The sequence below is a fragment of the Theropithecus gelada genome, chromosome 1, assembly GCF_003255815.1.
Source record: "Theropithecus gelada isolate Dixy chromosome 1, Tgel_1.0, whole genome shotgun sequence".
NCBI classification, from domain to species: Eukaryota; Metazoa; Chordata; class Mammalia; order Primates; family Cercopithecidae; genus Theropithecus; species Theropithecus gelada.
This window is the reverse complement of record NC_037668.1, coordinates 5,419,288-5,445,622: the sequence shown is the minus strand read 5'-3', so window position 1 is coordinate 5,445,622 and position 26,335 is coordinate 5,419,288. Positions and strand designations below refer to the sequence as shown.

The following is a 26,335-nucleotide window of genomic DNA, read 5'->3' as shown; positions in this document are numbered from 1 at the left end:
AGAAAGAAAGAAAGAAAGAAAGAAAGAAAGAAAGAAAGAAAGAAAGAAAGAAAGAAAGAAAGAAAGAAAGAAGAGAGAAACAAGGCAAAGCACAAAGGGTGACAAGGTCCTTAGGATGGAAAAGCCCCTGGGCGCAGACGTATTCAAATCTTTGCCCATGTGTGTCCCTCAGGAGAAAGAGAACCCTAAGTGACTTCCAAGATGAGACCCACCTTTGGGCTAAAGCAAAGAAAAAGGGGAACCATTGTTGCTCTGTGGGGAAAGATAAGGAGGTCTTTCCAGAAGACATACCACACCCACAGTTTTGCAGTCTGGCTGCAGTTAGTCTCATTCCTCACCACACTGTACCTGGAGAATCTAATCAGGTAAAGCAAATGCTTATGGAAGTAAAGTCAGACCCATCTCCTCGTCCCATGCTTCAAAGTCATCACCACGAGCTGACTCAAATATGTTTACACTGGCCAATGATTGTACCTGGGCACCAGCCCTACCCTACCAGGTAAGCCTGGAACAGCCTGTTTTCTCGGATATTTCCCTTTGCACATTCCTGTTTCTGACTCTGATATAAATTCTGTGGGTGAAAATGAGAAATGGATTCCACAACGCTACAAGACTCTCAAAACTGAAAACTAAAGATCGGTGGCAATCTCTAACCCTCTCAATCCGGGTCTCTACTTACTGGCTTCCCTACACTTGGCAAAAAACAATTAAAACATGTTTTTGCTTTAGGATCTGACAGTCAATACTGCAACAGCATGTCGTCCTGGCTTACCGACATTTTATTGACATATTGATAATTCAGAGCCATTCCAGAATTTAACTCACCAGTGGGACTAGGAAAAGATGGTGACCTCTGCTTACTGACCCAAGGAGCTCAGATTGAGAGCTTGGTGAATATTTTGCTTTGTTTAGCATGTGTAATCCCCAGGAGTAACTATTACGATCAACCAAATGAGTGTTACCTCAGGCCCACGTCTTTTAACACCCATGAGCACAAGATTATATTAACAAATGGAATCAAGAAAACCTACAAAATTTAACATCCACTTGGCAGCTGTTTCTGGAAGGTGATCTACGCCCCTCTCTCACCCCACTGAGGGGTGCCTCTGGCTTTGCGCTTGAGCTGCCTCTCCCAGGAGCATGGGGGACTAGAGAGGTTCTCACAAAGGCCACCTTCCTGGAGCCTGTCCCAAGGTCTCTGTTTCTAACTCCTCGGGGTCTGCAGGCCACCCCACAGCTCTCACCTGGGTGCTTGCCACCTGCCAGCCCTCAAAAGCCCAGGGTCACCTCTGGCTGCGTGACAGCCTTTTAACTTCTTCAGGTATTCTCTCAACATCTTTGAGTTTGTTTATGTATAAAATGGGAATCATATTCTCTACCTCATAAAATTATTTTAAGGTTTAGATAACGTATCTCAAGCACTTGAAGTATCTGGCACATTAACAGAACCTCAAATAGTGATAAGCATTTTTAATCTTAGGAGAAACAAAAGGGTGGCATGTGGGGGTTACGAGTCTAGGTCCTCTCCTTGGCGTTCCTTCTCTGGGTCCGCTCGAATCCCAAATGATAAAGCAGAAAGTGAGCCTCTTCCTTCTGCGTGCCATCCACTGCTCTTGGCCTATGGCCTGTGTGCTGAACACCTGCAAGGAAGACTGCTTTGTATTCACATCACTGTGGGGCTAGAGGCTGAACACAGACTGGAGAAAGGTTTCCAGCTCTTGACCTGGTTAAATAGGTGAGTCTCCTGGAATAGTGTATCTTTATCAATAATGAAAGGCATTTTATACAGATAGGGCATAAGGCACACAGCCACTTTTTTCTCCTGCTCCTAAGACAGGACAGGAAGTAACCTTTAAGAAGACACAATTTGACAGTAACACAACAAAAACATTAAAGGGTAATAGTTAAACTCCTGTCCAAACCTTCATGCTGTGTCACATAGCAGAGAGAGAAACCAAAGCTGCTGCAATTACTTAGCGGAGGAGAAACGACACAGGTATCTTATGCAAAAGGAAACAGAGGATACTGCCAATCAAATGTTCAGGTTGAGTCTATTGTGTCTATTGTTACCTCTGAAAATTGAGTTAGAAAAGCTTTATAAGACTTCGGAGTCGGAGTCAGAATATGTACTCATTTGCAAACAAAAGTAAATACTGGAAGAGAAGCCATGTCCCTCAGTGGATCTTGACCCTCAATCCCAAACCAAACCCACATGTAAATTGCTATGGTCGGCCGGGCACAGTGGCTCACGCCTGTAATCCCAGCACTTTGGGAGGCTGAGGTGGGCAGATCACAAGGTCAGGAGTTCGAGACCAGCCTGGCCAACATAGTGAAACCCCATCTCTACTAAAAATACAAAAAAGTTAGCCAGGCATGGTGGCAGGCACCTGTAATCCCAGCTACAGAGGCTGAGAATCGCTAGAACCCAGGAGACAGAGGTTGCAGTGAGCCAAGATCGCATCACTGCATACCATACCAGCCGGGCGACAGTGTGAGACTCTGTCTCAAAAAAAACAAAAATAAAAACAAAACAAAACAAAAAAGACTGCTATGGTCGCGGGCAAGATAATCCAGTAGACTCCCTCAAGTTTAGATTCATAGAGACAATAAGACATTAAGGGAAGGGAGCTGGCATGTTCTGAGGCTAGAATGACATGCATATAAAATGGCCAATGGACCACAGGGTAATTTGGAGACATGAGGCGAGGTTGACAGTAACGTGAATTGAGGAACTCACAATGGCAGAGGAAGGCAGACAGGTTACACTGCCTCAAAGCCAAAGATCTTCATTCCATCTGACCCCACCATCCATGCTCATGCATGCAGTGCAGTATTCCTCTGCAGTCCAAACCATAGGAAACCCTGTCATGCAAGTTAAATACCTTCCTGCATTTGATATGGAGTCTAGGATGTTCCTGAGACCTCTCCACAAAGGGGTGATTTGAAAATACACACTCAGAAAGTAAAGAATAGAAACCAGAGTTTAAAGGCCAAAGACAAAGAGGGAAGGGTTTAAGTGTGAAATGACTCTCTGGTCCACAGCTTACTTCCAAGGGGAGTGGTCCTCAGTAGTAATTTCTGCATAAAGTTGCAATGCTTTGTGCCCTGATCTCTGAGTGAATGTAGTCCCCATACTCTGCCCATAATTAGTTTAATGAGAATCAGGGCTCCAGCCAAGGGTAAACACCATGTGCCGAGCGTGAGAAATGCTGACTGTCTCCGAGGAGGCTCAGTACAAAACCCTGCTGCTGCGACAGTCAGTTTTCCAATCCCAGTGACAGAAACCCAGCTCAAAGGGATATAAGCAACATAGGAAATGTATTAGCTCCTAAGAAGAGATGGATCCAGGGACTCAAACATTGTCTTTAAGGTTGCCTTTAGCTTTCCATCTCTCTGCGATTTCTCTTTGTACATTGACTTCATTTTCTCCAGATGATGAAAGTGTCGTCTGTGCCCCTGTACCACTGGAGAAGATGGCTGCGAGCAGCTCCAAGCCATCCTTAGAGCATATTATCCAAGAGGAGGGCAGAACTGCTCTCCTCCGGCTGCCACATCAATGCCTGAAGCAGGCTCTGATTGGCTGTGCTTACGTCATGTGCCCAGCTCTGTGCCAATCACTGTGACAAGGGCTAGAGGACTACTCCTATTGGCTAGACTAAAGACAGGGCACTCTCCCTGCATTGCGGGAGGTGAGGTCGGCCCCACCTGAACCACATAGAGTGGGTTCGAGGAAGGAAAGTATGGTTTTATTTCCAAGAGAAGTGGGAGGTAAGCTGGGCAGGCAAAAACAACAAATGTCCTTTGCTTCTGGCAGATAGGAGAGCTCCGTTTTGGAGAGGGATAAATTGACACAGTTAGATCCTCTCTCTGCTAGGATAAATTCTAGACATTCAGAAAGAGGGCAAATCTATTGGCCTTAAGTTGAAACCCAGATTCCATGAAAAGCACTGAACCCTCTCCTCACCCCCACCACCTTGGAAGCATTGGGACGCAGCAATGTTGGGAGGATGGGATTCTGTGCCACTGAGGGATGGCTCGCAGGTAATGTGGCTATGTCTCTTCCTTACATCCGTAAAGAGACAAAATAAAAAGTAACATAGCAGCACTAAATAGCCTATCTTCCTGACCAGGGCCCTCCTCCATTCTGCTGGCACAAGTGCATTCCCAGCTTCTGAACCCACGGGCTCTCTCTCCTCCTTGTGGGTTGAGCAATGTCTGTATTTACTAAACAGGCCCAGTGAAGCAGTACATTCCTTCCAGACCGAGCACAGCCTCAGGCACAAAAGAGGTCCTTGATAAATGTTTGTTGAGGTCTTTTCCCAGCAGATGAAAGTAAATAATTTGGGAAGAATTTGGAAGAAAAGTGACCTGGCCTCCCCTTTGGTAGCTTTTTCCTTTAGCTGGTGAAAGCTCCTTAAAAGGCCTGGATGGGCTGTTCCAGAAGACACTCACAAATGTAAACAGAGACAAATGCCCACAGCCCGTGCACACCTGTTTCCCCCTGTTAATACTTAACAGTTAGTAGCTGTTAAGTATTTGATGACTCCTTTCCTACAGAAAAGCATTCCAAACCCAAAGGGAATATGGCTCATTTATTTGCTGAGTGGGACTGGAGGCCCACAGCCGCAGAAGATCCTGGCCCCACAGCAGCTAGAGAGTAAGCTCAGAGTGCTGTCAGTTCTCTCCTGGTGCCTCTCGCCATGATGGTGTAGTGGAAAAATGGTCAACAAGGCTGTTTCCTCCTGTGTCCTAAATGCCCATCATGAGAAGTCCCAGGTAAGTCCAGAAAAATATTTATATTGTGTTGTTATGGCTGAATTGTGTCTCCAAATTCATATATTGAAGTCCTAAACCCCAATACGTCAGAACATGACTCAACAGGCCTACCTTGGAAATATTGTTGGTTCAGTTTCAGCCACTGCAATAAAACAAATATCACCATGAAGCCAGTCACACACATTTTTTTTTTTTTTTGGTTTTGCAGTGCATGTAAAGGTTATGTTTATATTATGCTGTAGTTTACTATGTGTGCAACAGCATTATGTCTAGAAAAAAATGAACATACCTTAATTAAAAGATACTTTATTACTAAAAAGTGCTAATGATCATCTGAGCTGTCAGGGAGTTGTAATCTTTTTGCTGGTGGAAGATCTTGCCACGATATTGATGACTGCTGACTGATCACAGTCATAGTTGCTGAAAGCTGGGCTGTAACAATTTCTTAAAATAAGACAGTGAAATTTGTCTCATTGATTGACTCTTCCTTTCACGAAAGTTTTCTCTGTAGCATGAGATGCTGTTTGATACCATTTTATTTTATTTTTTGGAGACAATGTCTCACTCTGTCGCCCAGGCTAGAGTGCAATGGTGCGATCTTGGCTCACAGCAACCTCCACTTCCAGGTTCAGGTGATTCTCCTGCCTCAGCCTCCGGAGTAGCTGGCACTACAGGCACGTACCAGCACACCCGGCTAATTTTTGTATTTTTAGTAGAGACAGGGTTTGCTATGTTGGCCAGGGTGGTCTCGAACTCCTGACCTTGTGATCCGCCCACCTTGGCCTCCCAAAGTGCTGGGATTACAGGCGTGAGCCACCACACCGGGCTTTGATACCATTTTAACCAGAACGTCTTTCAAAATTGGTCTCAATTGAAAGAAATTGAGGAAGACACCAAAAAAAATGGAAAAAATATTCCATGTTCATGGATTGGAAGAATCAATATTGTTGAAATGTCCATACTACCCCCAAAAATCTACAGATTCAATGCAATTCCTACCAAAATACCAATGGCATTCTTTACAGAAATAAAAAAAAAAAAATCCTAAATATATTGAACTACAAAAGACCCAGAATAGCCAAAGCTGTCCTAAGCAAAAAGAATAAAACTAAAGGAATCATACTACCTGACTTCAAATTATACTACAGAGCTATAGTAACCAAAACAGCAAGGTACTGGCATAAAAACAGATACATAGACCAATGGAACAGAATAGAGAACCCAGAAACAAATCCACACACCTACCGTGAACTCGTTTTTGACAAGATGCCAAGAACATATACTGGGGAAAAGACAGGCTCTTCCATAAATGATGCTGCAAAAAGTAGATATCCATATGCAGATGAATGAAACTAGACCCTTATCTCTCACCACATCCACAAATCAAATCAAATCAAAATGGATTAAAGGTTTAAATTTAAGACCTCAAACTATGAAACTACTATAGGAAAACATTGGGGAAAATCTCCAGGACATTGGTCTGAGCAAAAATTCCTTGAGCAATATCCCACAAACTCAGGCAACCAAAGCAAAAATGGACAAGTAGGATCACATCAAGTTAAAAAGCTTCTGCAGAGCAAATACAGTCAATGAAGTGAAGAGACAACCCACAGAATGGGAGAAAATATTTGCAAACTACCCATCCCACAAGGGATTAATAACCAGAATACCTAAGGAGCTCAAATAACTCTATAGGGGAAAAAACTTATAATCCAATAAAAAGTGAGCCAAAGATCTGAATAGACATTTCTCAAAAGAAGACATACAAATGGCAAACAGGCATATGAAAAGGTGCTCAACATCACTGAGTATCAGAGAAATGCAAATCAAAACTACAATGAGATATCCTCTCACCCCAGTTAAAATGGTTTATATCTAAAAGAAGGCAATAACAAATGCTGACAAGTACATGGAGAAAAGGGAACCCTATATGCTGTTGATGGGAATGTAAGTACAACCACCATAGAGAACAGTTTGGAGGTTCCTGAAAAAACAAAAAATTTAGCTACCATATGATCCAGCAATCCTATTGAAAGTAAACCCCAAAGAAAGGAAATCAGTACGTTGAAGAGATATCTGCACTCCTATGTTTGTTGCAGCACTGTTTATAATAGCTGAGATTTAGAAGCAACCTAAGTGTCCATCAACAGATGAATGAATAAAGAAAATGTGGGGCTGGGCACAGTGGCTCATGCCTGTAATCCCAGCACTTTGGGAGGCCGAGGCAGGCGGATCATGAGGTCAGGAGTTCAAGACCAGCTTCGCCAAGATAGTGAAACCCTGTCTGTACTGAAATTACAAAAAAATTAACCAGGCATGGTGATGGATGCCTGTAATCCCAGCTACTTGGAAGGCTGAGGCAGAGAATTGCTTGAACCCAGGAGGCAGAGGTTTCAGTGAACCAAGATCATGCCACTGCACTCTAGCGTGGGTGACAGAGAAAGACTGTCTCAAAAAAATACAAAATAAATAATAAATGTGGTACATATACATATAGAGTACTATTCAGCCATAAAAGAAAAGAATGAGATCCAATCGTTTGCAATAATATGGATAGAACTGGAGATTATTATGTTAAGTGAAATCAGCCAGGCACAGAAAGACAAACATTATATCTTCTCACTTATCTGTGGGGTCTAAAAATCAAAACGATTGAACTCATGGACACAGAGAGTAGGATGGTTACTAGCTGGGAAGGGTGTTAGGAAACTTGAGGAGAGGTGCAGATGGTTGATAAGTATTTAATACAAAAAACAGAATGAATAAGACTTACTATTTTATAGCACCATAGGATGAGAATAGTCAATAATAACTTAATTGTACATTTTTTAAATTTTTATTTATTTATTTATTTTGAGACAGAGTTTCACTCTTGTTACCCAGGCTAGAGTGTAATGGCGTGATCTTGGCTCACTGCAACTTCTGCCTCCCGGGTTCAAGTGATTCTCCTGCCTCAGCCTCCCAAGTAGCTGGGATTACAGGCATGCGCCACCATGCCCAGCTAATTTTGTATTTTTAGTAGAGATGGGGTTTCTCCATGTTGGTCAGGCTGGTCTAGAACTCCTGACCTCAGGTGATCCACCTGCCTCAGCCTCCCAAAGTGTTGGGATTATAGGCGTGAGCCACTGTGCCCGGCTGCACTGTACATTTTTAAATAACATGAAAAGTGTTATTGGATTGTTTTTGTAATTCAAAGGATAAATTCTTGAGGGCATGTGTTAGGAATAAGGCTTAAAATCCTAAGGAAATCGAACACTCAAACAAAGGATTCTTAGCAAAGCAATTTTACTTCTGTGCAGAGGGGTGCCTCCTTGGCCAGTTGCCATGAAAGCACACCTGAACAAAGGGGCACGAGAGCCTTTATTCCTGATGCAAGTCCTGCCCCTGTGCCCTTTCCTCATTGGCCGAGGTCGGGTCGTCCAATCTAAACTAATCCCGGTTGGCTAAACATTTGATTTTTTTTACATAGGAAGGGCACATAAAAGAAAGTAGAGAGGAAGGGAAAGGGTGTCTGTAATGAGCTAGAAAGTTAGTCCTCTTTCCAAATAAGGAAAGGAATGTGGGCTGGTACTGATAACGATTGGTACTGTGGCATGCCTGTGTACCTAACAAAGGCAAAAAGGAAAAAAGGAGAAAAAAGGAGAAAAAAAAGCGGGGGTGTAACTATGAATTAAAGAATAAAAGATCGATCAGATTATTTGAAGAGAAACCTCATCATATCCCACAGATGGAAAAAAAAAAATTGGACACAATCCTCTCAAACCCTGTCACTGCTTTAGGTTTATGTAATATTCTAAAACCTTTGTGGTCATTTTAACAATGGTCACAGCATCTTCACCAGAGTGAACTTCATCTAAAAAAACATGAAAAAACACTTTCTTGGCTCACCCATGATAAGCAACTCCTCATCCATTCAAGTTTTATCATAAAATTGCAGCAATTCAAAATGTCAACCTGGAGGAAAAAAATGAGGCAAAATTAGTGTAAGTAGAGAGTTTATTTGGGTCAAGTTTGAGGATTGCAACACAGGAGCATAGAATCAAGTTGCTGTGAACATATGCTCTAATTAGCAGCAGGTATAAGTGGGTTTTTAAAGGAAAAAAGAAGAGCAAGTTCCAAAGGTGTTTACCAAGAATTTACATTAAAATAACATAAGCTATTCATTGGCTATACATTGTCCTTTGTATCACAAATTCCAGGAACAAGAAGATCATGGGTGAGGCAGCTGCTCAGAAACAAATGTCTTTCAACAATTACCCCCAGGCATGGGTAGGTGTAAGTCTTTCTGGTCTGAGCTGTTTTTCTTTTCTCAAGTTACATCTTCAGGTTCCACTTCTAATTCTAGTTTTCTTGCTGTTTCTACCATATCTGCAATTACTTCTTCCACTGAAGTCTTAAGCTCCTCAATGTCAACCATGAGGGTTGGAATCAACTTCTTCCAAACTCCTGCTAATGTTGATATTTTGACCTCCTCCCATGAATCACAAATGTCCTTAGTGACATCTAGAATGGTGAATCCTTTTCAGAAGATTTTCAATTTTACTTTGCCCAGGTCCATCAGAGGAATCACTATCTGGGGCAGCTATAGCCTTACAAAATGTATTTCTTAAATTACAAGACTTGAAAGTCAAAATTACTCCTTGACCAATGGGCTGCAGAATGGATGTTGTGTTAGCAGACATAAAAACATTAATCTCCTTGTATATCTCTATCAGAGATCTTGAATGTCAAAGTACACTGTCAATAAATGGTAATATTTGGAAAGAAATCTTTTTTTTCTGAGCAGTAGGTCGCAACAGTGGGCTTAATATACAACTGGCCCTTGAACAACACAGATTTGAACTATGCAGGTTCACTTATCCATGGATTTTTTTCAGTAAAAGTTACACTGAGCGTGCCTGCCTCTTCTGCCTCACTTTCCACCTCTGCCACCTCTTCCACCTTTGCCACCTCTGAGACAGCAAGATCAACCTTTCCTCTTCCTCCTCCTCAGCCTACTTAACATGAAGACAAGGATGAAGACCTTTATGATGATCCATTTCCATCTTTATGAATAATAAACACATTTTCTCTTTCTTATTATGTTTTTACTAACATTTTATTTTCTCTAGCTTGCTCTGTTGTAAGAATGCAGTATATAACACATATAACATACAAAATATGTATTATCGACTGTTTACATTATTGGTAAGACTTCTGGTCAACAGTAAACTATTAGTACTTAAGTTTAGGGGAGTCAAAAGTTATCCACAAATTTTGACTGTGGTAGGGGTCAGTGTCCCTAACCTCTGGATTGTTCATGGGTCAACTGTATTCAGTAAACCATGCTATAAATAAATATGCTGTCATCCAGGCTTTGTTGTCCAATTTCTAGAGCATAGGCCAAGTAGAATAGCATAATTCTCAAAGGCCCTAGGACTTCTGGAATGGTAAATAAGCATTGGCTTTAACTTAAAGTCACTAGCTGCTTAGTCATTAAGGGCTTAACAAGAGAATCAGCCTGTCCTTTGAAACTTTGAAGCCAGGCATTGACTTCTCCTTTCCAGCTATGAAAGTTCTAGATGGCGTCTTCTAATACAAGACTGTTTCATCTATATTGAAAATCTGTTGTTTAACACAGGCTCCTTCATCAATAATCTTAGCCAGATCTTCTGGATAAGTTGCTGCAACTTTTACATCAGCACTTGCTGCTTCACCTTGAACTTTCATGTTTTAGAGATGGCTTCCTTCCTGAAATCTCATGAAACAACCTCTGCTAGCTTCAGACTTTTCTTCTGCATCTTCCTCAGCTCTCTTAGCCTTCACAGAATGGAAGAGAGTTAGGACCTTGCTGTACATTAGGCTTTGGCTTAAGGGAATGTTGTAGCTGATTTGATCCTCTATGCAGGCCCCTCAAACTTTCTCCATATCAGCAATAAGGCTGTTTGGCTTTTTTTTTTTTTTTTTTTTTTTTTTTGAGATGGAGTCTCACTCTGTTGCCCAGGCTGGAGCGCAGTGGCGTGATCTTGGCTCACTGCAACCTCCTCTACCCGGGTTCAAGTGATTCTCCTGCCTCAGCCTCCCAAGTAGCTGGGATTACAGGCTGGAGCGCAATGGCGCGATCTTGGCTCACTGCAACTGCCTCTACCCGGGTTCAAGTGATTCTCCTGCCTCAGACTCCTAAGTAGCTGGAATTACAGGCATGTGCCACCACGCCCAGCTAATTTCGTATTTTTAGTAGAGATGGAGTTTCTCCATGTTGGTCAGGCTGGTCTCGAACTCCTGACCTGCCATTGTGCCCAGCTAATTTTTTTGTATTTTTAGTAGAGACGGAGTTTCACCATGTTGGCCAGGCTGGTCTTGAAGTCCTAACCTCGTGATCCACCCACCTCAGCCTCCCAAAATGCTGGGATTACAGGTGTGAGCCACCACACCCGGCGGCTGTTTTGCTTTCTTATAATTTGTGTGCTCACTGGAGTAGCACTTTTAATTTCCTTCAAGAACTTTTCCTTTGCACTCACAACTTGGTTAACTGTTCGGCACAAGAGGCCTAGCTTTTGGCCTATCTCAGCTTTTGACATGCCTTCCTCAGTAAGCTTAATCATTTCTAGCTTTTGGTGGAAAGAGACATGCAACTCTTCCTTTCACTTGAACACTTAAAGGTCATATTACGATTACTAATTGGCCTAGTTTCAATAATATTGTGTCTCAGGGAACAGGGAGGCCCAAGGAGAGGGAGAGACTGGGGAACAGCCAATCAGTGGAGCAATCAGAACACACAAATTCATCAATTAATTTTGCCATTTTATATAGGTACAGTCCATGGCACCCCAAAACAATTATAATAGTAACATCAAGTATCACTTATCACAGATTATAACAGAAATAATAATGAACAAGTCTGAAATATTATGAGAATTACCAAAATGTGACACAAAGCCATGAAGTGAGCACATGTATTTGGAAAAATGATGCCAATAGACTTGCTCAATGCTGGTTGCCACAAACCCTCAATTTGTGAAAAAAAGCAGTTTCTGTGAAGCATAATAAAGCCAAGTAAAATAATACAAACAAAATATGTCTGTATTTGGAGATAGGGTCTTCTAAGAGGTAATGAAGTTAAAATGAGGTCATTTGGGTGGAACCTAATTCCATGTGACTGGTGTCCTTACAGGAAGAGGAGACTAGGACACGGACACACATCAAGAAAGATCATGGGAAGACACAGAGAGAAGGCGGCTGTCTGTAAGCCAAAGAGAGAGGCCTCACAAGAAACCAACCCTGCTGACACCGTCATCTCAGGCTTCTGGCCTCATGAATTGTGAAAAAAAGAATTAATTTCTGTTGTTTAAACCACACAGTCTGTGGAATTTTATTATGGCAATCCTAAAAACTAATACATGTGCTTTACAATTTACAAAGCTTTTTCTCATAAACTCACTTAAATGTCAAAACAATCCAGTTGCATAGAGTATTATCCCCATTTTACTGAGGAAACAGACTCAGAAACTAATAGCCTGACATCCCAGTGTTCATGCGTGGCAGATCTTGGCTTGGCTTGGCTTGGAGACTTTCTGACTCCAGATCCCAGGTTCTTTCAAATGGACTCTGTTTCCTATTTGCAAAGTGCTTAGCACCATCATTTTCATGTTTTTCTGTCCATCAGCCATTTACAGGCAGGCTACAATCTGTTCCCTTAGTCTGGAGAGTGGCTGAGTGATGTGCTTAGGCTTACACAATGAGTTGGTGGCAGGAATGGCATTAAAGTGGCTCCCGAAATTCTGGGTCATTTTAAAGTGATGATTTCTTATTTTTCCTGTTCACTCAGCCAAATTCAAAGAACCAAGAATTTTTGAGTAGCTTTGTTCCTGGTGCAGAACAGCCCCACCTCTAATGTCTACTTCAGGTGAGCCTGCCGCAGGTGATCCAGGAATTCAAACGCTGAGAGCACCTGAAGAATCTAAGTTGTTTACAGGCCTCACTGCAGGGTTTGGCTCTTAAGGAGCTGTTTTTGACCCTTAAGGAGCTGCTTTTAACTGTCACCACCTACTGGGAGGAGAATTGACCAGGGAACTGAGTTCATCTGTGGTTTGCTTTCAACTTAAAATAGTCATGTCTTTTCCTGAGAATATTGATTGAAAAGTTGATATCAAAATAAGCAAAGGAGCGACACTAGCAAATTTCAGTGAATGAGGCTTTTTCCTCTTTGGGGGAAGGTAAAAGTGCATTGATAGGTTAGTGAACAAGATTTTTAAATGATTTTCTTACTTAGTGCACAAACAGCAGGAATAGATACCAGAATACATGAGAGAGGAAATTGTACCCACCATCCTCCCAGCCCATTTTTTCCCTTTTTTGGTGTGTTTTTCTTTATCCAGATGTACATATAGTTTTTACCACTGCACTCATGGCAGAGATAAGATTTTGTATTTTCACTGAACATCACAATATAAACATATTTCCAAGTCACCACATAATCCTCACGAATTTATATATGTATATATCTCCTCATGATTATATATATATCCTCATGATTATATATATATTTTTTATTTATTTATTTTATTTATTTTTGAGACGTGTGCGTTTATTAGCTGAGCCACTACTTGAGGGGGTGAAGCAGGAGGAGTGGGTGGCCCTGAAGCCGGGCCGGCTGTGCTTCACGGGCTTGTAGGTGATGGAGAACTCGCCCCCAGGTAGTGGCTGATCATCTCCGGCTTGATCTCCACCTGGTTGAAGGTCCGTTGTAGACGCCCACCATGCTGCCCACCATCTCGGGCAGGATGATCATGACCCGCAGGTGAGTCTTCACCACTTCCGGCTTCTCCATGGGCGGTCCCTCCTTCTTGGCCTTGCGCAGGCGTTTTAGCAGCGAACGGTGCTTCCGCCGCAGTGCGGGTTTCAGCCGCAGCCGCTGGCGCGCACTGTTCAGCTGTGTTAGCTGCTCGTAGGACGTGTCCAGCAGCTGCTAGAGGTCCACGCCGCGGTAGGTGAACTTGCGGAAGGTCCGCTTCTTCTTCTGCTCTACCTCTGCCATCTTGCCGGATCCTCAGAAAAATGATTTATATTTTTTAATGGCCACCTAATATTACTTGAAATGATAGAATCATCGTTTGTGCAACCAATCCTTTTCCCTTAGTCATTTAGGTTGTTTACAATTTTTCGCTTCAGGTGATACATCCTCTTCGCAGACTGCAGAAAAACAGCAGATTTGTGATTTAACTGGGAGTTTTCTGGGATCAAACAGTGGCTTCGTTTACAGGTAGGTTGCCGAGCGGCCATGGTAACTGATGGAGCAGTCACTATGGTAGTCAGTAGGACTGAGTGGGAAGGGTGCCCTGGGAGCCTGGAAGCCTGGGAGCAGGGCTGCAGTCGTCCATTTCCCACCCAGTCTTTCCTGTCTCTCAGGGACCCCTGGCAGTTGCTCAGCTGGTGCTGAATTGAGAAGCAGCGTGTGAACATGAAGGGTATATGGCAGATGATCCCAATTTGGCTTCTGCAAGAAGTAGAACAGTGAGCTACCTGGGGAGGCCCTGTGCCTCCGACTCTTGCTACTCCTTGGAGCTTCGTGTCTCCGAGAATAAACACCCAGTATACTCTGGGGACCTAACCGCTAATCCCAGGAGCCGAGCTAAAGAGAAATAGTGTGTTTTGCTTGTTTCATCAAGCTGAAGTCTGGGTCACCTGATCCAGGCTTATTTTCTGCTCCTCTGCAACTTCTGCCTGAGGGGCCAGGCAGTCCCAGCCTATACACAGCCTGGGCACAGCCCTCCAGGTCCTACTGGGACCAGAAATTGCTTCTGGCTTTAGGACTCCTCATCCTGGTGCTTCTTGCCTGAGCCCTTTGGGAAAGGCACCCTGTAGATGAGAATTGCTGACAGTTTGAGGGAGTGAAAACATGCAGGAAGGCAGAGGATGTTCCCGTTGCGTTTAAGGTCAGCTGTGTTTGGAGAGAATTCAAAATGCAAGCGTCCTAATACAGTCACTGGAGGCCAAGTTAATTTATTGCCTCCTGGTTACAGCCTCAGTCCCACCCCTTAGACTGAGTTGAATTTTGGAGTCTGGTGGCCAGGCAGAATCCTATGGAACCTTCTCCAGCATCCTCTTCATGGTCAATCTCAAGGTCACTCAGGGCTTGTCTTGACTAGTAATAATAAAAGAAGCCAGCACTTATAGAGTCTTTCTTGCTTAGTACTCTACGAAATGCTTTACATATGATATCTCAAATAATCCTCACAAGAACCCTATAAAGAAAGGATTATTGCTGCCTCCATTCTATAAATGAGAAAACTAAGGTTCAGAAAGGTCAAGTAACCCCAAGTCACAGAGCTGGTAAGTGGCACGAATAAAAACTCAGATTTGGGCAGGCTTACGTGTACACGCTCCCTGTGAGGGATCCTGCCACCTGCCAGCCTAGCCACAACCAAAGGAAAATAATAGCTCAACCCTTCATCAATGCAAGGCACTTTGCTAAGGTGTTTGCATTATTCTAACTCTTGAATGAGGAAACTGAATCAGAGAGATTCATTCATTTCCCCAAAGTCACACAGCTAGTATGACAGAGACTATTTTCTTCTAAAATCTAATTTCTCCTCCTTGTACAGTAATAGACCCTCATTTTTAGCTGAGCATGTGGCCTTCTGGAGTTATGACTACATTCTCCAGACTGTTGAAGCTAGGTGTCCTTGTGACTCAATCGTGGGCAATAGGATATAAGCAAAAGCGGAATGTGCGGCTTCCTGGAACTCTCAGCCTTCTCTCCACTGCTGAAATGCAGACATGACAGCTTGAGCCAGAGGGTGCCAGCCAGTGCCATGATGTGATCAAGGCCATCAACAGCAGAGCCGCAGGGGAGTAGGAGCCTTGGTCCCTGAGGACACGCTGGAGCTAACTTGGGAATCTTGAGTTGGCCACCTCCAAAATTTTACATGAAAGAGAAAAGTAAACATCTAACTTGCTTAAGCTGCTATTGTTTTGGGGTTTGTCATTTATAGCCAAATCTAATCCTCATTAAAATAGTGGTGGAACTGGAATTTGAACCAGTTTACTCCCAAGACCAAACTTTACCTCTTTGACCTGCTATTTCTACTGTAAAACTCTCTGCCCACACCAGTTCGTCTTTAAAAAAAAAAAAAAAATTCTTTTCTCACACTTCTGGAGGCTATATCCAATATCAATACGCCACCGGGGTTGGTTTCTGATGAGGGCTGTCTTCCCTCATGGTGGTTGGCTGCCTTCTGGCTGCGTCTTCATATGGCCTCTTGGCTATGCTTGTGTGGAGGGAACATTCCCTGGTGTCTTGTCCTCTTCTCATGAGGACAACGGTCCTTTGGGATAAGGCCTTGCCCTTATGACCTCACTTAACCCTATTACTTTCTTATAGACCTTATGTTTACTGGTTTATTATAAAGGATACAGATGAAGAGACACAGAGCGTGATTTGGGGGTAGGAGCATGGAGCTTCTGTGTCCTCTCCGGGTGCACTACCCTCCATGTGTTCAGCTGTCTGGAAGCTCCTGGTTCATCTTACTACCAGTGTCTTCCATTCCCTTCCTTTGAGGAGTCAGTCAATATGTCCCAAGTGCTAGGCTCTGTGCGAGGGAATAAACCAAAAATATAAATACAAATGAGGCTTGGTTAGTGCCCTTGAGGAGCTGGCAGTCCATCTTGGAAGACAGATGGCTAAGCTAGTAAATGAAAGACAGTGCAGTGAATCGTGTAATAGAGACATGGGCCCAATGTTGTGGGAGCCCAGAGGAGTGGCTCACCGCCCGGGGGTCCGGAAAGGTTTTGCTGAGAGTGCAGCATACAATGTGGACATGCCAAGTGGCTGCTAGAGTAGGAAGTGTATTTGCTTCTCAGTCACCAGCACATTGAAACCACGGTCCTCCGAAGAGTCTCGCCTGTCTAGAACATAGCCTACTCTCCTTACCCTAGAATTTTAGACCCTTAATTCTTCAGCACCGGAGACCCCTAGAGTCAGCCCCTTAGGAATCCAGATTTCTTCTTGCTGGACCCAAGGCCATGAAGAAAAAAGTGTGTGGGATCCCTTGTTGCCTCACAACAAGGAAGAAAATGGAAGCAGGAAGCCGGAAGACCACTATCAGCAGGGCTGGACAAATAAAGATTCCTCAGCATAGCTGCGAAAGCCAGAATGAGTTGTAATTACTCTGTGCTTGGAAATGGTGTTTCCGGTGTGACCTTTCTACCTGCTCTTCTAGCAGTAGAGCTGCTGTCACTTTATAAAGCCCAGACCTGGCTTTCCCTGATTAGAGCCAATTAGAATGACCCCAAGAGGGCAGCCAGGGCCGCTTCGCTGCTAATGAGGGTGGCTGATGTGTTGGCGTCGGTTTATTTGCCCGGTGATGGGGAGATGGGAAAGCCTATCCCACCAAGCGGTCCCTTTCTTTCTCCTCCCAGTGCCTCCAATAAGTCTATCAACTATTCTGAGCACCAGCTTTCAATAAAGGGATGAGATCTACTGGGGGAAAAGACTATCTCCTGGGTAATGAGGCCAAGCAACACTTTTCCTTACTCAGCATATATTTATTAAGCAACTACTATGTGCCAGATGTGGTGCCAGGGGTCACACATAATAATACGATACAGGCAGCGGCAACTTTACCATGAAGTTAATAAAACTTAAGCTTTAGGGCCGCCCATTAGGACAAGTTCCGAAGGGGACCCTAGTAATGTGTTTGTGGCGATCACATGTTTTGTGAAACTTGCCGAAGTCAGCTATTTGAACCACACTCAGTTAAGACTGCTATCTCTTTCCACTCAGACTTCCCCTCTGTCACACTCCCCCTCATGTTGCCCAGAACTGAAGTGGCCATGGACATTTTTGCGATCTGGCTGGGGGAAGTTAAGTTGGGGTTACAGTTGTTTTATGGGACATATCTAGGTGGTTTGCAGTCACTTTTGTGTAGAGTTGGCTTTTGCTAGCCATCTCAGTGCAGAAATGGTTCCCAGAAACACACTTACTGCCCATGGTGCCGACTTACCTGGCATTATGACACTCAAATGCAGGGCCAAAGACCATATGGGATTTGCAAGTGTCCTATGCAGCCTGGCCCTGGAAGCATGTGGGTAATAGAGGAGAAACAGGATTTGAACTGTATAGAGCCAAAAGCTAGTCTGTAGGAAATTCTTCCAAACATCAGATGTGTAAGATTGTAAGTGCAGAATCCGGTTCTCACTGATACATAGTCATATACCTTAGGCATATATATATTGAGTACTGCGGCGATACAATTACATGCTTTCCTTTTTTTCCCCTTTTTAAAATGCCGAATATAATTTATCAGAATTTCTGTGTTTGTAGGATACAAACTGTAGCGGTCCTGCAAACAACAAATATGTCTGGCTGTGGTCACATGTGTTTATGCATTGCGTCAATCATAAATATAATTATTATGCCAGAGGACTTAATTCTCATTCCATTCTCTATATAGAAAATATTACAGAATCGTTACATATGAAGAGGCAATAAAAGAGTATTATTCAGCCAAAAAATGTGGAGAAAGACTTATTGCAGTGTGCTAGGCAGTTAACAAAAACATTTTTCTGTATTTTGTGATATTTGAAGTATTTTTCCACTTTAAAGGCTTTACAATTTATTATTTCTTTCCCCAATCTACATAAAGGTCCACTTTTCTGCCTAATTTTGTTTTTGTAATTTTGTATTTTTCTTAAAAGAGAACCCTCAAATTGTCTAAGCTTCAGGCTCCGCAAAACCTGAGTTCACCGCTGGAACATACAATTCTTTATTCCTTGTCATGGTCTATGGGCGAACCCTGTTGCCTCCCTCCTTTACCACGTATGTAACCAGTGCCTGCTGCATGCCAGGTTCTGAGCTAGGGATGGGAACACAATCATGGATGAAACAGACCTGGCCCCTTCCCACGTGGAGAGAAAGAGACAGACATCAAATAAACGAAGTCATACAGGATGCTGTGGGAGAGAAAAGGGGTGGGGACCTCTTGCAGGAAATAACGTTTCAGCAGAGACTCAAAGAATATGTAAGAGTTACCTAGATGAAGAGTAAAAGGATAAATGTGCAAGCGGAAAAACAGCATGGGAGAAGGCCCTCAGGTGGGAAGGGCTTGGTGCATTACAGGTACTCAGTAAATATCTATTGAATTAATTTTTAAAAAGTATTATTTAAGCAGGGCCAGGGTGCTATGGGAGCATATAAGAACAGCATAGAACTCTTGTCTAGCCCAACCAGCAACAGAGGAATGAGGAATGAGAAAGAGTTAGATTATAATCGACTTCCTGACTTTCAGGAGGAGAAATACCATGTGCAAAGGCCCTGGAGTCAAAGAGGGATCAGCGAGCAGTTCTGTATGGCTGGACCATAGTGGGATGGATTTGAGGAGGGGCATTTGTTGAGGGGAGATTGAGAATTGGCAAGAAATGAGGCTGGAAATGTAAACCACAGCGAGACCATGAAGGACCTCATAAGCCATGGTAAGCTGTGTGGATTTCATTTGGATGCTGTGGTGAGGTGGTGTTAGGGAAGGACGTGATAGGCCCAGGCCAGCACATTGGAAAGAGATGGTTGCATGGTCAAGAGAGGACTGGATGAGATGGCAAAGCTGTTAGAGAAGGTGGTGGCCACAGGTAGTGTGGCATGGGGAGAAAGAAGTAGACAGCTCCAAAGGGGAACATTGTGTACCTAATGGATTTAGGTAGGCAAGATAGAGTCACATCAGGGCAGGTGCCAGGCTGGTGCATAGCTTCTCTTTCTTCCTAAAGCTAGCTAACCTCTTGGGAGACTGGGTTCCTGGTTTACAATGGATGGTGTTACCGGACTGTCTGCACCCTTGGCTACTGGTCACCACGCGCTGCTTATTTTCTGCTCACTCTGTCCTCTGACTTCTCACTGGGTTTGGCCAATGGGAAGCCCACGAATACTGCGGAGCAGAGGAACAAGGTCCCCCATGAGGACCTTGCCTCCCCATGAGAAGGCCCAAGGCTAGCTTTGCCCCTCAGTCTCTCTCAAGGTAACCCTGTCATATCTACCTTCCTCTACATGACTTTTTTACTTCCTCCTTTCAATGTCCACTCCCTCCCCTTTCACTTGGGCCTGGAGTGGTTACAGCTCAGCTTATGGGCTGCAGAAACACCCCAACACCCCTTCTGGTTCCCACCACTTCACCCACACCTTTGTTCAGCTCACCCTCCTTGAGTTACTCTAATGAGTATGACATCTGTTTCCTGTTGGGACTCTGAGTCACACACCTGACACCAGGCTGAATTGTACATAAAATAGTTCCTAGTTCCTTTAAATCAGACCACACCCCTGCAAGCCCAACAACTAATAAGGCAAGAACACATGCTCCAGCCATTTACCTGGTGAGCAATCAGGATCTTCCTAGGCCTTGTCTCCCTGGTCAAGTTCTGCTCCTAGCCACCCAGACTTGAGTAGGGCTCAGATTTCCCAGCTCTGACCCTGGGGATTTTCCTAGTGCTGGATGCCCCCCACCATGCTGTCCCACACAGGATGACGCTGCCAAGTTCAGCACCTTGGGCTAGGACAGGGTGTGCAGGGACAAGGGAAGGTAGGTAGCCTCAAGGTTCCTTTCCACCAACCCTGCTGAGACCTAGGGATCCCATCATCAAGTGGCCACTGACCTCCCCTGAGAGGGCTGGAAAAACCTGCAAAATGGTTCTGACTCACTGTTCTCTAGGCTTTCTGCTGACCTGTGATCATCTGCACGTCTGTCTGGGTGTGTATGAATGGGTCTGTGTCTGTGGTATTTTTGTCTGTTTTCCCCTCCCCCACCCCAGAATGTAAACACACTGAAGGGAGGGACTTGTCTTGTTCTCCACTGTATCCCCGTACCCAGCCCAGTGCCTGGGACACAGTAGTTAGTGGATAATTATTTGTTGACCAACAGACCAGTGACTGGTCTCTCATCATCTGTTTACTGTCTTCCCCCAGACAACATAGAGCTTCACTGGTTAGATTTCCTAATTACGCTCCTTTTCAGTCTTGCCTTCCTGAGATGAGCCTCGTCAGCATCGTGAATATTTCCAGAAACTCCTCAATCACACATTTATAGCTTTTTTATGGGATACTCCTACAACCTGATTAATGTCTTTATTGCCCTAAGCACTGACAAGTTTACAGGGACTCGCACATGAAATTCAAAATACAATTTTACAGCACATGAAATTCAAAATAAAATTTTATTTTTTGGTTTAACATTAAAGTTTATGCTAAAATTTTAAAAAGCGACTTTCTAGATTTTCTGCCTGCAAAATTGTGAATAAGCTCATTACAGCTGAACTTACCCTTCCTTCTGTCTCTCAGTTTGCTAGTGCCCTAGGCAACTGTTTGGTTTGTCTGTTGGGCATTAGTTACTTTCATATATGGGTAATTCCATGACTGGTTTTTCACAAGCCAGAATGGAGTTCTTGGGAGCATGGAGAGGACAGGGAAGAGTCAATTTCCCATTACCCCACATGTGTTGTTTTTCAACCTAGGCACTACTGGCTGGACATGGGACATTTATCATTTCTGAGTTCCAGGCGCTAAATGCTGTTAGCATCCCCCAGTCATTGTAACAATTAACAAAAGGGCCTCCAAAATCTCCCTAAGGGAGCAGTTCTACCTCAGGTCAAGAAGCATCATGCCCAGTGTGGCTGAATATAGGTTAAAAGAACGTTCTTTGAAAGGTCCTTCCTTCCCGTGCATGTCTGGAATGAACACCCCTTTCTGTTCCTCCTCACTGGTGGGACCCAGATTCTATACGACCATTCCTGGGCAATGGAGCCCACAACTTCTCTCTACTGTGAGTAAGAACAGGGTGATAGTACCACTCCTTAACATTTTGTCATGTGGGATGACTCTCATTATAACATCACCTTTCATGTTAATTAGCTCTCAGGGTTTGTTACAGAACATTTCAAAATCTGCATGTGTGTCTCTCTGACTAAATTATGAGCTCCTGGGGGCAGAAGCCATGTTTTATACCTCTTAGGAGAGAAGGTTGGTTTTAGGGGTAAAGTGACTCAGGAAGAGTTGTCTAGAAAGCAACTTGGAATTAGGGTCTGAAATCCAAGGGGAGGTTAGAGCTAGACACAGACTCAGGATGCGCCGCCCACAGGGAGAGCTGAAATTGTGGTTGGAGAAGGGATGACATCGGTTCAAGGGCATCACTTTGAGAAATGACCACCTTTAGGATGTGGGAGGAAAAATAAAATCCAATAAAGGAAAAGGCAGAATGGTAGGGTTGTGGGAAGTGATGGGATGTTGCTGCATCTCAGAAGGTGACAGGGTTATCAGGACCAGAAGGAGGCAAGACTGAGGACAGCCTGCCCTGTCTGCCAGCTGAGAAGCCGATGGCAACCTTTGAGACTCTGTCAGTAGAGTGGTAAGAATGGACAAGGCTGCGAAGGACTAAGGCGTGGGGAAACTACGGCAGAGAGTGCAGGTTTCAAGACTTCCAGAAGCGAAGAGAAGAGGGCAGTCATGTGAAAGGGTGACTTGGCACATAGGAGGCATTCCTAAATAGATCTGTTTGGATACATGAGTTCCTGATACAAATGTTTATTTTTATAAACATATTTTAGTATTATAGGAGAGATGCGAACAGTGTTTGGGGGCAGTGGGGGAAGGGGGAAGGGGGAAGGGAGAAGCCACATTTACAATGGAGTTCTTAGCAACAGAGATGGGCCAGGTCTGAGTAGCAGAGGATGGGTTCCCAGTCCAAGTGGAGGCCTTAGACTTGGAGAAAGGAAATTCCTGAGAGATGGGAATAAAGGCATGCAGGGAGGATAAAGAAAAATGGATACTGGGGTGAAAGAATTGCTTCCCTGGCAATTTTACCAGAAACACAAAATGACTCTAGCCGTTCCACATTTATGCATTTAGGTGGCTTCCAGCAGCTCCTAAGCCTCATACAGATTGCAGAAATTTCTGTTACTGGATTTAAAAAGGCCTTCCCCTAGCATGTTACACTTCTAGCCTGGACAGGGAGTTTGACAGCAGGCCCAGAAAAAGGGGGTGACACGACCAAAGTCTCCAGAAAACCAAAATGCCTCCTTCATTCCAAGCACGAAGGTCAGTAATAATCCACAGCCTGAATGCAAAGGTTAGATGGAAAAAAAAAAAAAAGCAACCCTAAACTATACCATGTGCACTCTTCCATTTTACAACTCTGGCAAAAACAAGCAGGAGACAAATCCCATTTACAAGGACAGCAAAAGCTTGATCTCCTACCTGACCCAAGCTCTCTCCATGCATCATAAACATTTCTATAGTCATAAATATTACTGATGAGGAAGCAGAAGGCTCTTAATTGGCTCCAAGTCATTTCATGGTGGAGGAAGCTGGGGAAATGCACTGAATAAAAATAAGACAAAGTGAGGGATCTCCCTGGAGGAAATTAAAATCTAATCTATTTCTGATCATGTATATCTAAAGAACTAACCGAAGATCTTACAGTGTAAGGAGTGTCGTCCCTCACTAGCTCAGTGTTTTTTCTCAGGGATGCCGATTCCCTTCTGGTTGAGTTTCGTGGCAGTTGATACTGTTCATGATGATCCACCATAAGGAAAGGAAGGTAACCAGTATTTATTTAAAATGAATAGCAAGATAATGGCCAAATGGTGGCATGTTCATACAATAGAATACTACTTAGCAATTAAAAAAAAAAGGACACTAATCACATGAGTTTCAAAAACATTATGCTGAGTGAAAGGAGCCTTACATAAGACTACAGACTATATCATGAGAAGCAAGTTCACTGCACACTGCTTGTCTGAGTCTGGTAAGACAGAAGAGCCACACATACAAATTACACAAAGTGGGTTTATTCCTTACAGATAACGCAGCAAGGATAACAGAAGCCTAGGATTCGTTGTGACCCAGTCCCACAAGGCTCAGAAAACTGCCTGGGGTGGATGAGTTTGACTGTGAATGCCTTACTTGCACTGCAGCTGAAGGCAGCAAGCAGCCTGCTCTGGGTTTTAGACCCAGGGGTACTGTGACACACTGGGCCAGAGTATTGAAGGAATCCTATTTCTGGGTAGTGGGGAACAGGCACAAAGCCCAGGTTGTTCTGGCCAGCTTCCCCTTATGTCAAGATGTTGCATTTGCAGCATATTCTACAGTTATCCTTGAGCACTACAAGCAAGAAAAAGGGAATAACTGGCTCAGTGTGAGGCCACCTGAACAACTGTCCTGCATACGATCCTACTTAAATGACATTCTCTAATAAGTAATCAACAGAGGGAAAAAAAATCTGAGCAATGATCACTTGTAGGGGTGAAAGAGGAAAGGACTGGAAAGGATCATGAGGGAACGTTCTTTCTTTTCTCCTTTTCACCCGATCTAGGACATCTTGCTATAGCAGCATGAGGGAACTTACGGTGGTGATACAAATGTTGTATATTTCTTGATGGGTATTTGGATTACACAGGTGTTTATATTCATCAAAACTCAGCAAATGTATTCTTAAGATTCATGCATTTCATTGTATCTAAATTTTACATCAAATGAAAAAGCTAACCAAATACTGAACTGTAGTTAATGATATGCATGCTAAAGTATTTAGGGGAAAATGTACTGATGCTTGCAGTCTACTTTAAAATGAATCACTAAAATAGGATAGATTAATGGGTAAATAGAAGAATGAAGAGATGGACAGATAAGTGAAGAAGCAATTTTAGTAAAATGCTAATGGTAGAATCTAGGTGGTTAGTATGCAGCTATTCAAGGTAAAATTCTACATTGCTGTGTGTTTGAAAAGTTTACAATAAAATGGAAACAAATGAGTGATGTGATTTTTGCAAAATAACAACCATTTATTGGGTGCCTGTATATACCAAATGCCTTACATACATTTTCCCAATCCTTGTATTTTCCTGATTTTACAGACCAGAAGGTCAACATTCAGAGAGACTAAGTGACTTACTCAGAGATGCACTGCTGTAAACACCAAAGCTAGACTTGCCTGGTTTGTTATATGAATAGAATGTGTAATGATCCAGTCAGGGCATTTGGGATATCCATCACCTTGAGGATTAATCCTTTTTTTTTTTTAAGACGGTGTCTTGCTCTGTTGTCCAGATTGGGGTGCAGTGGTGCGATCTTGGCTCACTGCAACCTCTGCCTCCTGGATTCAAGCAATTCTGCTGCCTCAGCCTCCCAAGTAGCTGGGATTACAGGTGCATGCCATTACACCCAGCTAATTTTTGTACTTTTTGTAGTAGAGAGACAGGGTTTCACCATGTTGGCCAGGCTGATCTGGAACACCGGACTTCAGGTGATCCGTCCACCTTGGCCTCCCAGTATGCTGGGATTACAGGCGTGAGCCACTGTGCCCAGCCTAGCATTAATCATTTCTACATGTTAAGAACATTTCAAGTCCTCTTTTCTAGCTACTTTCAAATATTTAATATATAACACATTGTTGCTAATTACTCTCCTCTGTTGTGGAACATTATAACTTCTATCTAACGGTATGTTTGTATCCTTTAACCAACCTCTCTTCTTACCCCTCTCCCACCCGCATGCCCTTCCTTGCCTCTGGTATCCATCATTCTGCCTTCCACCTGCATGAGATCAACTTTTTTAGCTCCCACATGAGTCAGAACATATAATATCTGTCTTTTTGTGCCTGGCTTCTTTCACGTAACATCATGACCTCTAGTTCCATCCATGTTGCTGCAAATGACAGGATGTCTTTTTTTTTTTTTTGAGATAGAGTCTTGCTCTGTCGCCCAGGCTGGAGTGCAGTGGCCAGATCTCAGCTCACTGCAAGTTCCACCTCCTGGGTTTACGCCATTCTCTTGCCTCAGCCTCCCAAGTAGCTGGGACTACAGGCGCCCGCCACCTCGCCTGGCTAGTTTTTTTTGTATTTTTTTAGTAGAGACAGGGTTTCACCGTGTTAGCCAGGATAGTCTCGATCTCCTGACCTCGTGATCTGCCCGTCTCGGCCTCCCAAAGTGCTGGGATTACAGGCGTGAGCCACCACGCCCGGCCGAAATGACAGGATTTCATTCGTTTTATAACTGAGTAGTATTCCACTGTGTATATATACTACATTTTCTTTATCCATTCATCTGTTGATGGACACTTAGGTTGATTCCATATCTATGCTATTGTGAATAGTGCTGCAATAAACATGTTTGTGCAGGTAACCCTCTGATACACTGATTTATTTTGCTTTGGGTAAATACACAGTAATGGGATTGCTGGATCATATGGTAATTCTATTTTTAGTTTTTTAATTTAACTTAAATTTTTTGTAGTGTCAGGGTCTCCTTATGTTGCCCAGGCTGGTCTCCAACTCCTGGACTCAAGTGATCCTCCCACTTCAGCCTCCCAAAGTGCTGGGATTATAGGTATGATTATAGGCCATCACACCCAGCCCATCTCTAGTTTTTTGAGAGATATCCATACTGTTTCTCGTAATGACTATACTAATTTACATTCCTACCAACAGTGTATAAGAGTTCTCTTTTCTCCACATCCTCAGCAGCATCTGCTACTTTTTCTGTTTCTAATAATAGCCATTCTAACTGGAGTGAGATATCTCACTGTGGTTTGATTTGCATTTCTCTG

The 26,335-nt window shown here is 43.5% G+C and overlaps 1 pseudogene; it reads right to left on the bottom strand.

The window, feature by feature from the left end:
• Positions 1-13,797, bottom strand: part of LOC112607208 — a 29,447-nt pseudogene extending 15,650 nt beyond the window's left edge.
• Between the last annotated feature and the right edge of the window lie 12,538 nt (positions 13,798-26,335).